The 17392-nt window shown below is 38.0% G+C and overlaps 1 protein-coding gene across 4 annotated transcripts in view; it reads right to left on the reverse strand.

Moving 5' to 3' along the window:
- Nucleotides 1-17392, reverse strand: part of LRRC4C (leucine rich repeat containing 4C) — a 1215829-nt gene that overhangs the window by 286207 nt on the left and 912230 nt on the right. For 3 of the 4 annotated variants that reach the window (XM_059140139.1, XM_059140132.1, XM_059140125.1), the window contains one exon: nt 1151-1238. The gene's annotated coding sequence lies outside the window, so the exon portion shown is untranslated. Of the gene's footprint in view, nt 1-1150; nt 1239-6286; nt 6335-17392 lie in introns of those variants that run through there. The other variant, XM_059140157.1, reaches the window with a different exon arrangement.

Here is a 17392-nt window from a genome sequence, read left to right on the forward strand (position 1 = left end):
CAGCTCTCTCTCCAGGACCAGGAGGACTGGGCAATTTGGGTGGTATTACAGGAAACCTTTTGCCTCTGGGTCAAAGTCACTGGGCTCCAGACCAAGTCAGTAACGATCAAATGCCAGTCTGTTTGACAGCTGTCTGGTGGCCTTTGTGACGGGGCCTCCAGCCAGTCGCTTATGGGCAACCTTCCATGCTGCATTCCGTGTTTGCTGCCATTTGTAACGACAGGCACGGCAGAAAGGTTGGCAGTTCAAATAGGCACGGAGACCCTTGGTATCCATTACTGCAGACCAGCATTTAAACCCTAATTCCATAATAGCCCCCAAACCCATAGCAATTTCTTTCCAAAAGAGGGGCCTTTCTCTGGGCCACCTGCCCCACTCCTCAACCCCACAACTTTCTCTTTTCCAATGGTGAGATGAAAATTTACCTTTGAGTTAAACACAAGGTCAGATAAAATAAGTCACTGTGAGCAGTCATTATATTTTCTGTCACTGGACCAATTAAGATTTCCAGCTGTCAGGTTTTGATGTTGCAGCTCCATAAAAAATGACACTGAGATGCATTGATCTGTGTCAAAGCTGCTTCAGAGGGAAAATTGGACCAAAAATAATGATAATTGTCGTAGGATGTCACACTATTAAATGAAAACATAAAAAGCAAAATGCTGTGGAGAATCTGCAAAGTCATCCTTCTTATTGAGGTAAGACCACACTACAGCAAGGCAAGCCCACTGTTTCCGTGATTGTCCTAGCTCTGTAGTGAATACTCTCCCTGATCTCTAAGATAAAACTCTGCCTAGTTAATGCAAATTTGATTTCCATTGCATTTTCAAACTAAATATTTAAATATAAGTGTATTTACATACATAATCATTTAGATAAAAGAATTTTGCTAGAATTTCAAGATTTAGGCAAAGTAGGTCATCTTTTGCCTATACTTTAAAAGAGTTCAGCCTATTAGATTCACTTGACCAAAAAGGCAAACTTCATTTAATCTTTGTACAAATGTAAAATTTTCTTTTGCCCATCAACTTTGAGGGGTATGCATGGGCTTATATAAATTTGTTCTTTGATGGAGATCTAGTTGAAGAAAAGTATAACATTTTTTTGCAAGTGAAATGGGGAGTAACTAAAGGAAGTTAAAAGTACATACCATATAATCTTCACAAGAAGAAATGGGGTGTTCCAAAGACACAGAGGAGAAAGGGTGTTCCTTGGCTCCTTGCCACTCCCCAAAATGACTGAAAATAAAGAAGCAGGATTTAATGAGCAAAGATGTGTTGCTGAGATGTTACTGAATCTACCACAGGATGAAAGAACGGGAGGTGACCTTATAATGATCTCATTATTTAAATATTGATTTCTTTGGAGGAGGAGTTCCTTATTTTACATTTCCCTGAGCCCGAACAAAAAATGTAAAAATCTGAAATAACTTGAAACTCAAAGAATCATTTTTTTCCGAACACACACTGTCAGGTTCAAAGTTGGTTTCTTGTTAGAAGGGGGCAACACATTTTCCCATAGAATATTGTCCTACTTCACTAGTGATTTCAACTTGACTATCCTCTAAAATAATCATTTGGATAAGAGAATCTTGCTAGAATCTCAAGATCTATGCAAAGTAGGTCATCTTTTCTTCTGCTTTAAAAAAAGTTCAGCTGATTAGATTCATTTTACCAAAAAATTCAAACTCCATCCAGTCTTTGCATTCAGGGAAGCTTACATTCTCTTTTCTAACAATCTTGAGGGGCATCGAAGGATAGTTCCCAATGTAGTAGATTTTACCCTGTACAAATTGATGAGATAAGAGCTGGTAGTGAGCTAGAACCACTTTCATAGGCTCATAAGAGTCAATTACCAGGCTTTTAAGAACTTTTTGAGTCAGCTATTGAACACTGCCATGATTAAAATTAAATTATATGAAGTTATAATTAAGTAAATTATATTTACAAAACAATACATATTGAAAACTCATCATTTCCTAATGATTTTGATACTTCCTACCACTGTCCTGTCTATTTTAATGTATGACAGAAATACTATACCATGGTGTGATTCTGCGCATCTCTTACCAGCTCTGTGCTCAGTGTTCAGTGATATCACTTCAGTACCTTTGTTTCATTATTTCCCTTTTATCTTATTTGTTAACATAATTAAAATAGTAACCAACATTAATGTGGGAACCATGTTCATGTGCATTGTGAATATTGGCTATGAAAGCAAGAGTTCAGCTAAAATTAATCAGAGCTTTGAAGGAGAATCAATTAGCTATTTGGAAAAAAGGATGTTGCATATTGTGTTAATAATTATAAATTTCATGCTGCATATGTCTTACGTTGGTAGAATTTATAATAAACTTATGCATGTGTATATTCACAGTGTTTATTGCCATTTTCTTTCAATGGGGGAAGGGAGCCAGTTGTTAAACATTTATCAGCAAACCACTGATAAATCCGACTAGCAAAATAACATTAGATTACGGAGGGCTTTACAAACCCGACAAGGTAAAATATATCACTGTCATACAGAGAAGTGGAAATCATCTTAATTAAGCTTTGCAAGGTCCATGAAATTTAAGTGGCCTTCACAAAAATTTGGCACATCTGCTCTGAGAAACCTGGATATAGCACTTCACTGTTTCCTTCAAGACTGGTACTTGAGTGAACATGAACTGACAAAGATCTTCTGATGAAGGTAGGGCTCTAAATGAAACTTAAAAATGAAAAGGAATAATATTTTCATGGTTTTTTTTCCCTGCACATTAAAGAACCTTAAATACTTTTAGCTTACTATAATTTGCCTCTTTTCCAAGGTGAAAAAAATAAATTAAGCATGCTCCACCTTTTAGTAAGCACCTGTACTTTTAGAATTGCATGAAATAAGGGATGTTTTGCAGCTCTTTTCTTATAGATTCCTTCTAGACAGTTCATTTTTAAAGAAATAATATAAAGTGCTTTTAAAAGCACTTTCAATAGATTTCCATCATCATCAAATAGATTTCAGTGTACAAATGTGTATGCAAAGGAATTTCCTGTATCATTTACAATAATGATAAAGTAGAAAGAACATCAAAAAAGGACCAGCTAAATATCTTACAGCAATCCACCCAAGCAATACTATATAATCATTAGAAAGAATGAGGAAGATCTATATATAACAACATGGGATGATTTCAAGCAAATAAATGTAGCCTACACTGCATGGTTTGAATGTAGTATTTAAAAAATTATAAGTATACTATATTTGAATAAGCATAGAACATTTTTTAGAGAATTCATTTTAAACTGCTAAGAGTGATAACCTCTGAGGAATGGGGAACTTGGTTTGGGGATTTTACATTTTATTTTTTTCTGTATGGTGTGCATGTGTGTGTGCTTTCAATGAGCAAGCATTAATCTAATAATAACAAATGCCAAGAAGTCATCCTAGAAAACAGATGTTTCAGGTAGATTTTGGTCCTTGCTTTTTCTTGCAGGTAGAAGTCGGAAGGGAAGGATTATAACATTGACAGTCCAAATGTTATCAAGGGAAATAGTTGCCAAAGTGTGCAAAACCTCCAAGGTCATAAACATTACATTCAATGAAGTCTCCTCTACCCGTGTGTGTGTGCATTCACATGCATGTGTGCTTGCACACAAACACACACACACACACACACACACACGCACACACACACATAGTGGAGGTATTAAGCCATATTAGTATTTAAGATCCAAAGAAATCTAGTAAAATCCAATCAGTTCTCTTCTTTTTTCATGATGCTATAGCAACCGAACTAGAAGCTACTTCATGAATTAATGGCAGAAAAATTAACCCATAAATGGATCAGACTCTATGTGGCCAGCAGGGGCATTTGGACATTCTTTCAAGGATACACTGAGACTAGTAGAAAGCAATGGCATATTTCTGATGACTGGAGGAAATTTGGCCTGTGTCCTTGCTCTTATCTTTATAGCGGTTCCGTGGTAGGCAGTGCAGATCTTTCCACCTTGCTGCTGTTATCCCCAAACTCTTGAACTACTACACATTTTCATTTTCACAAGCTCAGAATACCTCTGGGTGAGATGGTAGAATAGAAGGGAAGAGAGTGACAACATGAGGGGCATATGGGAATAGTGGAGAGGAAAATGAAATAAGCATGAAGTAACTCAACCAGATCAGAAATAATGACACTAATTATTTTACCTCATGATGTATGACACTGGACTTAAATCATTACCTGATCTCTCTTTTACATCAGAAATATTTTAAACAAAGCCAGTTCAACATCATTTAAGGCATAAATAAACAGAAAGATGGATAATTAGCCATTTTGGGCAACAGGCCTCTCTCCACCCCACCCACTCTTCCCACTTAAATGATAGGAAATGCCATGAAATCTTACTCATACGTCCACTTGTTTATTTGTCCAATATTTTAGAGGGCAATGATCATTAACTCTATACCAGATACTGTGTTTAGTGCAAGTGATAAAAAGAACAAGTCCGACGCATCCTCTGTAATTTGAGCTATGATTACTTCAGTGATCTTGTCTATTACAACTTTCCCCTTTCTGTTTGGCATACCCCTTTTTTTTCCCCTCCAGGATGTATTCAGTTCTTAGATCTTCAGAAATTTGGTCTGACAATTTGCTCCACTGGAGAGGCCCTTCCGCTCACCAACCACATGGCTATCTCCATCCTTCCCAATCAAGCCATTATTCAAATGTCAACTTCTCAAGGAGGCTTAACCTGCCTAGAGCATTAGGTTTGCAGCAATTGTGGCACATTTTCTCCCTTTAGGATGTATTATCTGAAATACTATATACTTTATTTATTTATTTATTTATGAAGCTTGTAATTTATTGTCTACCTCCTTGCTCTACAATGGTAGATTCTTAGAAGAAGGGATCTTATTGATTTTACTCATGATGTATCCTGAGTACTAAAAATAGCACCTAGTGCATACCTGTTTTCCAATAAATACTTTTTCGAATGAATGAACATGACATACACAAGAAATGTTTTGAATTTCCTGCTTTTAATTAGTTTTTGAAAGATCTTCCTCTTTGTTGCTTCTGATGTATTCTAACTCAAATCTCGTTCCACTTCTAGTAACAATTATGATTCTTTTGGTTAATGTTTTTTCCTTCTTTCTGCTATTTGGATGTACTTCTTTTTGTCTACTTGGTTAATTGATTTCTATTTGAGTGTTTGTAAAACCTACTATGAATTTATATTTGCAGTCACCTGCAATATTTAAGTAGAAACAAAGCAGTATGTAGCATAAAGTGATTATGTATAGAAAGAGTTATGGAGCATATAAATAAAATTTAATATCCATAATAATATAGAAAGAAGGAAAGGAGACTGGAAAGATCCAAAAAAATGGGATGAAGAAAATAAAAAGAAGAAAATCTTCACTAATTTCTTAAAGGGAAGTTGAATCACAAATTCTCAGTAGTCTCTATTGTTTTCTCAAAGATGACCTGATTTTTAAAAAAATCTAAGAAATGTGTTTTGATGAGTCAAACTTCACTGAGATATGTTGCATCGTTTTCTGAATCGGAAAGGTTTTCATTCCAAAAAATTGTTCCCTCATAAAAAATAAACTTCAAATAAATACAGGTAAGCGTCCTATGAACACTGGCTCTATCAGGCCCCAGGAAGAGTATATAAAGTCTCTTGAAAATGGACTATTTCTGAATTACTGTTATATTCCTGCCCAGAAGATGTTATATTTTTAGGCTTAGATTAGACAATGTGGATTCCCTGATCTAATTCATGGCCATCTCTTTTTATTTATTTATCTATCTATCTATCTATCTATTTATTTATTTATTTTTCAGCGTAACAGTATTCATTGGTTTTGCACTACACCCAGTGCTCCATGCAAATTGCGTCCTCTCTAATACCCACCACCTGGTTCCCCCAACCTCCTACCCCCTGCCCCTTAAAACCCCTCAAATTGTTTATCAGAGTTTCATAGCCATTTCTGATTACGGAAGATTGGTGACATTGATGAGTTGGCCTGATATGCCGAGAGGGTTTTCATAAAGTTGATATCATCAGCATGTTAGATGACTTTCACAGAAAAATCATCCTCAGTGAGTCTCAGTTTCCTCATCTATAAAATGAATTTACCTGGAAAAGCTCATCTCCAAGGTCTCCCTGATCTTTAATATAATGATTTTATAAAATAATTTATGAATTATGGTAAGATTTCTCATCTAGCTAGAGAGGAAGTACTTTATACAAAATAGTTGCATTGAAGGAAATGTTTCCAAGGGAAATATATCCATATTTCTTACCTGGAGAATGAGAACCACATTTCCTGCTTCTGTATCTCTGGATTTTCATGAACAGAAAATCCCTTTTCCCTAACTAATAAGTTACTTGAATAAAGTCATTCAGCTGAATAAATGACAGGATCAGCACTCCTAGGTCTTAGCCTAGTCATTTACTGTCAGTCATTATATGCAGAGAGTGTTTTTCCATGGTCTTGGCACTGTCAGCAGAGATGAAAGGGTAACAACAACAAAAAATCTGTCTGAGAATGGAAGAAAAGGTAGTTAAGCTAAAATAAGTATTAAGAGCTTTTATTCCTTTCAAGAAGGGCATGAAGCAAGGAGTTGATGTTCTATGAGCAAGCTACCTACCTTCCATTTATTTAAATCTCTAATGAGTGGAAAGGACTGTCTCAACTGTGAAGGTATTCTTTAGAGCAGAAGTACTGCAGGTCAAACCAGCACAATTATTAAGGTTACCTCTTGGAAACGAGCTTGAAAGTTATTAGCATGATGCTGAATGTGCCTCCTCTGTTTTCTAAGTTGCTGTGACCAAAGACATCTATAGTTGAGAACTAAAGTTATTTCTGTTCTGTATATACCCTTTTGTCTCAAAGCATGGGACCTTGAGAGGAAGTCTGCAACTTTATAACCAAGTGACCTTGGATAGGTGAATTCAACCATCTAAAACTACATGACATAGGGCTTCATCCCAAGACTCTGAGATCATGACCTGAGCCGAAGGCAGAGGCTTAACCCACTGAACTATCCAGGTGCCCCTGGAGGAAGTGATTTTTAAGAGCACCTTCCTGCTCTCCCATTTTGTGGTTCTTGACAACTTCGTTCCTCTTTTTTTTTTATTTTTTTAAATTATTTATTTATTTGAGAGAGAGAGAGAGAGAGTCAGACAGCACAGGGAGGGGCAAAGCAAAAGAGAAATTTTAGCAGACTCCTTGCTGAGCTTGGAGTGGGACATTGGGCTTGATTTCACAACCCTGAGATCATGACCTGAACCAAAACCAAGAGTCAGACATTTAACCAACTATACCACCCACGGGTCCCAACTCCATTCCTCTTAACTTCACCTTCCTCCTTTTTGCAATGACTGATTTTGTTCAGTCAGAAGAAAGTTTTTTTTTTCCCATAATAATTTTTTTTTATTTTTTTTATAAACATATATTTTTATCCCCAGGGGTACAGGTCTGTGAATCACCAGGTTTACACACTTCACAGCACTCACCAAAGCACATACCCTCCCCAATGTCCATAATACCACCCCCTTCTCCCAAACCCCCTCCCCCCAGCAACCCTCAGTTTGTTTTGTGAGATTAAGAGTCACTTATGGTTTGTCTCCCTCCCAATCCCATCTTGTTTCATTTATTCTTCTCCTACCCACTTAAGCCCCAGAAGAAAGTTTTAAGAAGCTATGCCATCCCCATCATTGGCCCAGTCACCATCTCATCCAGATTTGGCTGCTGTGCATGACCAATGGTTAGGATGAGACCAAGCAGTCACCACCCCTTGCCCCACTGTCAGTCTCTGTCTTCAGTGTCCAGACAGCAAATACAGTACCAAAGATAGCAGCACAGGGAATCATGGTCTGGGAGGCTCACATTGGAAGTACCATGGCAGAGAACAAATGTCTTTGCAAGGAAGATTTTGGAGACAACAAAGTGGTTAAAAGTGATATGATTTATTCATCAAGAATGACACCAAGAAAGACTTTTTTTTGGGGGGGGGCACTAAACTTCCATAAATGACCAAGAAAGTTCCATTACAATACAGGAGATGAAGAAATTGTAGAGCATTGTTCTTGAAAAACGAAGTGAGGAGGTGGGCCCTGGTGAGTTCCAGTGCCAGACAGTAACAATACCAGAGACCCCTAGAAATTCCACAGTTTTTTAATGTCATGAGACTTGTCTTCACAGCTGCCAGCAGAATTATGAGAAGATCAATAGTGGAAAAAAGAAGGAGAGGATAGTCTAGGCTCCTGAAGTACTAGCTATGGGGACTTAGTGGGTCTTAGTCACAGTTTTCCAACCCTCAGGCAATAGTGATACATGATACCAACAATCAGGTTGTAGAAGGATGAAGTGGACTAGTGTACCTGAATGTTTATTGGGCAATAGTCAAAGGTTCTACAAGGAATGTACTCAAGTGAAGTAGATAAAGAAATTCCAGGAGATGAAAGTCAACATAAGGCAGCATCTTAACATCGATAGCCCTGTAACTCTAATACCCAGCCAGAAATGCAAAATCCTAAAACCAACATGGCATAGTTGGTTCTATGGCATAGAACCAACAACATGGAATGTCTACCAGCTGCAGAAATGCTCTCACTATCAACCCTATTATTATTGAGGATGGTCATTTCATAAGAACACGGAATTCCAGCAATAAGAACTGTAAAGCATTTTGAGCTAAAGATCTCAGAAGCTGCAGCATTGGTGTGGCTCAGCCAGTTAAGCTGCTGCCTTGGGCTCAGATCATGATCCCAGAGTCCTGGGATTGAGCCCTATGTCAGGCTTTGTGCTCAGCAGGGAGCCCGCTTCTCCCTCTCCCCCAACTCAAGCTCCCATGTCTTGTTATTGCTCTCTCAAATAAATAAATAAAATATCTTAAAAAACAAAATCTCAAAAGCTTGCTTTTCCCCCCGAAGGAGTGAATGTTTTTTGTTTGTTTATATTAAAGACATTTCTCTTCAATAATGATAAGCATGCTAGAAAAAAGCCTTTTTTTTTTTTTTTCCTTCAGCACACCTTTAAAAACTGTAAAGTTGTTGACATCTGGCAAGTTGATATTTTTAAAAAGCTCATTTAAAAAGCTCATTTGGAATATAATTTTACAAATTAGGTTTTTTTCTCATAAAATAAAACATGCAAACAACTGTTAAAAATGGTCCTGAATACTTGTAAAAAAAAATAAGTGGTTTTATTTCATGAAATTGAAAGTTCTTTAGCTCCTCAAAATTCTGTTCTTGAAAATTCTGTTCGGTTCTTGAAAATGGTATTAAGCACAGATGCTGATAACAATAATAAAGGAGTGGCTACTAACATTTATTTAGTTGTGGTGAACTCTTAAGCATATTTATTTAATATTAATCCATTCTAAGAGGTAGGCAAACTCACTTTCATTCACATTTGAATTGCTTTAGAATATGTACTTAATCTAGAATTCATTGAACTAAGGATTCATCATGAATCTGTGAACCTCTTTGAATTAGGTTCAAAAAATATATAGAGTGGGGTGCCTGGTGGCTCAGTCAGTTAAGCAATCAGCTCTTGATCTCTTGATCTCAGGGTCATGTTGGGATCCCCAGATTGGGCTCCACACCCAGCATTAAAAAAATGAAAAAAGGAAAAAAAATATATATATATAGAGAGAGGTGTGTGTGTGTGTGTGTGTGTGTGTGTGTGTGTGTAACAGTATGTGAATTTCTAAAGATTAGGATATATGGCTTTCTTCAGTTTCTCAAAGTGCTCTATGACCCTTTCCATTTAAAAAGGTTTAAAAATTTTATCTACACAGATATTTGGAGGAAATAATTTGGCCCCAGATTTAAAAGATAATGGTAAAAGTTTGTAGAAGAATTGGGATGATTGTAGGACATTTTAGCTAGCATTTATTGCATTTTTTGCAAGAACATTAAAAGGTGTCCTTTGATTAGTGATGTGTGTAGATTTTTGAAGGGTATGCCAACTTTCTCCTTTTGCTCTTTTTCTCCTGTGTGAGATATAATACATGAAATATGACCTAAGCTATTAATCTAAACATTATTCTCATTAATTTCAAAGCACCGTTATTGTTCCAAAGTATTTTTACAAATGGCACCCTGCTTCATTTTGCCTCTGCTTTTACATTCAAGACCAAACAAAGCTTACTATACCCCCTTCTCTTCGATGCTGAGCTAAAAAGCAGAGCTTGGTATCTCCAATTCCAGCTGTGCTTTTATTGTGCTTTACATCAATCAAAGCTTCAAAAAGATTCCAGAAAGATTTTTCTCAGTTTTCACATCAGAGGGGTTTGCACAAAATCACTGTGCAGTAGGGGGGCACTGATAAGAAATCTCGGAAGGAAAGAAAGTGTACAGATAGGAAGGCTCTGGGAGAGGAGGCTGGTGAAGGATTATCAATGTCCTAGAAAAAGTTTTCTGAGGGAAAACAGTGTAATTTGAAGAACAGTGAAAGAGTCATTTACAATAATCTGCAACCTTTTGAGCAACAGTACAGGCTACAGTGGGCACAGTGGGTAATAAGGAGGCCGAAATGTACACGGTCAGATGTACCCAACTGTAACTCTTCTTAGGTGGGTACCATTGTCCTCCTGAAGGATAAGGGAGCCCCTTCCTTCTCTGGTGATAGCAAAAGAGAGCCCCTGACTATAACTGGTAGGCCAGTACAGGAATTAATTCTTACCTTTCTTCAGGATTTTTTTTTTTTTCCAAATTAGAGCCCCAATTACTGCCATTCTTGTCTTCAGCTGCCACAAATCTTTCTCTCCCTCTCCCTCCCTCGTACCCTTTCCCCCCTCTCCTCTGCCTCTCTCTCTCTCTCTCTCTCTCTCTCTTATTAACATGGAATGTGCCTTTAAATAATAACAATTAGGAATTCTCAACTATAAGGTGTTTTGGGGTTTTCTAGTGCTTCTTCACTAGGCAAACAGCCCCCAGTGAGGCATGGGGTAGCATTTTTCCTTATATACTTTTCTCCTTCTTTTATCTCTACAACATTTTACTTTTCTTCTCCTTTTTAAAACTCTCTTCCATTCCCCCCCCCCTAACTTTGGTGTGAAAAGGCTTCACATTATTATATACCTGGTAAAATATTTTATTATTTATCATATGTTGAATCTCTACAATGTCCCAAGAACTGTATTAAGTACTTAACGTGCATCCTCTCCTACACATAGCAATACCACCATCAGATATTTGTCCCCACTTTACAGATGGGGAAACTGAGTTTTGGGGATGAGATGCCCATTTGACAATGTTACACAGCTGAATAATTGTAGAGGTAGGCCTGCAGCTTAGGACCTTCTTATTCCAGAGAGCTGGGCCCACCCTCACTATGCTAGGATAACTCAAAGTACTGAAGAACAGCTACAATTGAGCCCTGAAGGTCAGATCCAAAGAACTATGGCCAAGATCTTGAATGGAAAAAGTCACCGTGTCTTCTTAATTTTCACCCACCCCCCAAAACACGTTGACCTATGTGTGAACACTGGTTCTACCAGTAACTCACTATAAAACTTCAGGCAGATAGTCAAAAGGTTTTGACTTTGCATTATCAGCTGACATTTAGAATGCTTACTCTACCAACAAAAGGTCAATAATCTGTCAGGCTGATCCCCTATTTTTTTTTTAATGATTTTATTTATTTATTTGACACAGATAGAGATCACAAGTAGAGAGGCAGGCAGAGAGAGAGGGGGAAGCAGGGTCCCTGCTGAGCAGAGAGCTGGATGTGGGGCTCAATCCCAGGACTCTGGGATCATGACCTGAGCTGAAGGCAGAGGCTTTAACCCACTGAGCCACCCACGCACCCCAGGCTGATCCCCTATTACCTCACCCATACACATATGCCATTCAATTTCAGCCTTCTTGGCATACTCCTTGTTTAACCTTACCAGTAATACTTCCTCTATACTGACACACCTGTCTTTCAAGACACAGGAGAGTTTCCAACATCTGCTTGAAATTTCTTCTGACTATTCCAGCCCATGCTAATCTCTCGATGTCTACTGACCACTCGCAACATATACGGTTAGCGACACACATCGAAGCAATTGATTCAATAAAATTTTTCCTTAGCAAAGTTGTGCCTTGAAAAAAAAAGTAACTATCTTACATGTTTTAATCTTTCCCTTTGTTTCTTGGCATAGTGCTAAAACAACATCCCGGTAAGACAGGAGATTTCCAATTCAGTAAAGTGTCAGGATATAAAATCAATGCACAGAAATCAGTTGCATTTCTCTACACCAACAGCAAGACAGAAGAAAGAGATATTAAGGAGTCAATCCCATTTACAATTGCATCCAAAACCATAAGATACCTAGGAATAAACCTAACCAAAGAGACACAGAATCTATACTCAGAAAACTATAAAGTACTCATGAAAGAAATTGAGGAAGACACAAAGAAATGGAAAAATGTTCCATGCTCCTGGATTGGAAGAATAAATATTGTGAAAATGTCTATGCTACCTAAAGCAATCTACACATTTAATGCAATTCCTATCAAAGTACCATCCATCTTTTTCAAAGAAATGGAACAAATAATGCTAAAATTTATATGGAACCAGAAAAGACCTCGAATAGCCAAAGGGATATTGAAAAAGAAAGCCAACGTTGGTGGCATCACAATTCCGGACTTCAAGCTCTATTACAAAGCTGTCATCATCAAGACAGCATGGTACTGGCACAAAAACAGACCCATAGATCAATGGAACAGAATAGAGAGCCCAGAAATAGACCCTCAAATCTATGGTCAACTAATCTTCGACAAAGCAGGAAAGAATGTCCAATGGAAAAAAGACAGCCTCTTCAATAAATGGTGCTGGGAAAATTGGACAGCCACATGCAGAAAAATGAAATTGGACCATTTCCTTACACCACACACAAAAATAGACTCAAAATGGATGAAGGACCTCAATGTGCGAAAGGAATCCATCAAAATCCTTGAGGAGAACACGGGCAGCAACCTCTTCGACCTCTGCCGCAGCAACATCTTCCTAGGAACAACGCAAAAGGCAAGGGAAGCAAAGGAAAAAATGAACTATTGGGATTTCATCAAGATCAAAAGCTTTTGCACAGCAAAGGAAACAGTTAACAAAATCAAAAGACAACTGACAGAATGGGAGAAGATATTTGCAAACGACATATCAGATAAAGGACTAGTGTCCAGAATCTATAAAGAACTTAGCAAACTCAACACCCAAAGAACAAATAATCCAATCAAGAAATGGGCAGAGGACATGAACAGACATTTCTGCAAAGAAGACATCCAGATGGCCAACAGACACATGAAAAAGTGCTCCATATCACTCGGCATCAGGGAAATACAAATCAAAACCACAATGAGATACCACCTCACACCAGTCAGAATGGCTAAAATCAACAAGTCAGGAAATGACAGATGCTGGCGAGGATGCGGAGAAAGGGGAACCCTCCTACACTGTTGGTGGGAATGCAAGCTGGTGCAACCACTCTGGAAAACAGCATGGAGGTTCCTCAAAATGTTGAAAATAGAACTGCCCTATGACCCGGCAATTGCACTATTGGGTATTTACCCTAAAGATACAAATGTAGTGATTCAAAGGGGCACATGCACCCGAATGTTTATAGCAGCAATGTCTATAATAGCCAAACTATGGAAAGAACCTAGATGTCCATCAACAGATGAATGGATCAAGAAGATGTGGTATATATACACAATGGAATACTATGCAGCCATCAAAAGAAATGAAATCTTGCCATTTGCGACAACATGGATGGAACTAGAGCGTATCATGCTTAGCGAAATAAGTCAAGCAGAGAAAGACAACTATCATATGATCTCCCTGATATGAGGAAGTGGTGATGCAACATGGGGGCTTAAGTGGGTAGGAGAAGAATCAATAAAACAAGATGGGATTGGGAGGGAGACAAACCATAAGTGACTCTTAATCTCATAAAACAAACTGAGGGTTGCTGGGGGGAGGGGGTTAGGGAGAAGGGGGTGGGATTATGGACATTGGGGAGGGTATGTGCTTTGATGAGTGCTGTGAAGTGTGTAAACCTGGTGATTCACAGACCTGTACCCCTGGGGATAAAAATATATGTTTATAAAAAATAAAAAATTAAAAAAAAAAAAAAGACAGGAGATTTCCATCTGAAATCTCCCTGTTATTTTGGAATAGGTAGGAATTGTAGAAAAGTAACAGAACCTGCTCAAGGGCTAAAGATTTCTTCATTATGGTTGTAATATGAATTGGGCTTTTCCCTACAAAGTAATGTATGGCTATCTCCATGGTTTCTCAGAAATGAACCCCTAATTTCTGGCTTAACTCCTTGATTTATTACTTTTATCCCTTTACTTATTATACTCGGGTTGAGTATAGATAGCTACTATATATATATGCCACTCAATAGATAAACATATTCTCCTTGACAATTCTGTCATAATATTCCTTGACTGATGACCTCCTACCTGCTCAAAAAATAAGCAACCATTAACAAGAATGCATTGTACAGTTATTATTTTCCTAAGATACTTCTCTTAGACCTATAAAAGGGCCCACATAAATATTAAATCTAGAATCAACAAACTCATTTATTTTTCATCTTAAATGGATATATATATATATATATATATATATATATATATATATATTTTTTTTTTTTTTAAGGTAGGCCTCATGCCCAATGTGGAGCTCAATGTGGGGCTTGAACTCATGACCCTGAGATCAAGTCCTGACCTGAGATCAAGAGTCAAGACACTTAAGCAATGAGTCATTCAGGTGCTCATGGTTTTTGTTTTATGTTATGAATAAGTGCTCTTTCTAGAAAATTTAGGATAACACAATGAATAAAATAAAAGTCATAACATGGAGGTAATCATTTAAATCACTTTACTACATATGTTCCCAAATACACACACTCACAGTACACCAAACACCAAAATGGGATTATAATATACATATTTTTTCTGTGTCTTCCTTTTTCACTTACTACATAAATGGCATAAAGTTGGCTATAATTCAAATGTTTTTAAAGGCTGAGTTGTGGATATAATCTGTTTTGACATTACACTGTTTTTAAATGTTTTATATCCTATATATGATATGTATTGTATTTTTGTGTATTATAAATAAGACAGAAATGGAAAACCTTACTTGGAGTTGACCAACCATGTTTTAGGAGTTGAGAACGCAGAAGTTCTGCGAGTCATGGTGATATCAGATACGACACAGGGGTGAGGAGATTGTTTGGAAGGAGAATTAAAATGCCAAGGAGAGTATTTCAGAGTCCATAGCAACAATTTGGGTAAGAGAGGGTAAGGGTTCTTAAATTTATCTTCCTGACTTCCTATAAAATTAGGTGGTTTGGGGAAGGAAAGACAGAGGAAGTTAGAAGATGGAAAAAAAAATCATATAGTCACTAGCTTTGGTGATGAACTCATAGTGACAAGCTCTCTGGCCAAGGTTTGCCTCACAGCAGCAGGTACCCCACAGGACAGAGGTCTGAAATGAAGAGGCAGGCATGGGAACACACACACACACACACACACACACACACTCACACATACAGAGAGCTTCATGATATGTAAACTTATGAGATTGATAAAATTGCCAACAGAGAATGCACATAAAGAAGAAAAGTAGCCCAAGGACTCCAGTGAAGTCAGAAATTCAGTAAAACTATCAACTCTAATATTATGATTATTTGCTTAGGCTCTCAGTACTCCATGTTGCCCAGTACTATCGTGGCTTCCCACCTATAAAATGTGGATAATCATCACTTGCCACTGGGGATTAGTTGCTAGAATGTTGGAAAGGCACGTAGGAAACTTGGGATGGAATACTTCAGACAGATACACTATGTTATTATTATACTCAGCACTATTCTCTTTCTTGTTAGGAGACTGCTTATTTCTCAGCTACCCTAGAACTTTGATGGACTTCTGGGAAGGCAAGCTCTATTCTCCTGCTCTCTGATAGAGTATAACTGCTAACCTTGTCAATGAGGCCAAAAGAGCCAAAGCCAGGGCATCCCTTCCTCTCCATGGAGGACTCCAAAAGTGGCAAGACATACGACTGCACGGTCTTCACTGGGTGGAGGGCTTTCAGCCTGGTATTTTGTGAAGACTAAGGATCAGAATAAAAAACTCCAAGGGCATCTTAGAGGAACTGGTAGTCTACAATTGTCAGTACAACCTAAGGAGCCAGTCAGTTGGGGAAGGAACACCAGACCTGAACTTATCTTTTCTGCTGCACCCATAGGTTCCATACCTAAGTTGTTCTTCAGAATCATCAGGGAGCCTAATAGATCTGTATGGCCAGCACCATGTAACTAAAGAGAAAGACAAGCAAACCCAAACAATTTTGGCTAAAGTATTATGTTTAGTTTAACTGCACGTTTTCAGGAAAAGGGATCCTTTCAATACCTAAGTTTTACTTTGCTTGAGTTTGAAGGGTTTAGAGAAAGGAATATAAAAAAGAAAGAGAATGATCAATTAATAGGGATTTATTGGTTTGTCTGAAAAAAATGTCTGTTTAAAATTTCTTTAGGGCTCCTGGATGGCTCAGTGGGTTAAGCCTCTGCCTTCAGCTCAGGTCAAGATCTCTGGGTCTTGGGATTGAGTCTCGCATTGGGCTCTCTGTTTGGCAGGGAGCCTGCTTCCCTACCTCCTCTCCCTCTGCCTGTCTCTCTGCCTACTTGTTATCTCTCTGTCAAATAAATAAATAAAATATTTTTAAAAATAAAATAAAAATTTCTTTAAATACCTTAGAAGCCTTATTAATTGATCACTCATCTATTTTTGCAAAGTACTGATGAGGCCAAAACAACACACACACACAAAAAACACACTTTTCCCCAAATCACAAGGGCATTCTCTACCACCTTGCCTGCCAGATAAAGCTGAGTGTCAGGAGAGCTAAACATCTGGGTAGGAGTAAGATAAAAATATCTGGGACGTCACCGCCATATGTTGCAACAAAATGGCCAGCCCCATTCATCCAGGCTTTGTTTATGCTTTATATTAATGGACCCAGTCAGGGTAACCAGGCAGCCAACTAGCAGCATATGTTGCTCACACTGTGGCTGCCTTGATTCCATTTTCAGAGGCAGTGCATGGCTAGACATCACCCTCCGCACTCAAACAACTGAGCCATGACAGCACCAGGCACTTGGTTAAACTCCTGGATGTTGAGACATTCACTTTACCTGCTTAATGGATAGAAGCGTTTTGATCTGATCTAATTTGACGTTTTTTGACGAGTTCAGGAAGAATAGAGGGGGAGGGGCAAGGGAAGGGCTTACTACTGTCTTATCTATATTGGTTTATTAGACATTCCTCAGTTCAAACTTTCCGTTAGTTCCCCAAAGCTTACAGGATAAAGTCCAAGCCTTCACTGTAAGATTATGGCAAGG

Source organism: Mustela lutreola, chromosome 1 (assembly GCF_030435805.1).
Source record: "Mustela lutreola isolate mMusLut2 chromosome 1, mMusLut2.pri, whole genome shotgun sequence".
Lineage (NCBI taxonomy): Eukaryota > Metazoa > Chordata > Mammalia > Carnivora > Mustelidae > Mustela > Mustela lutreola.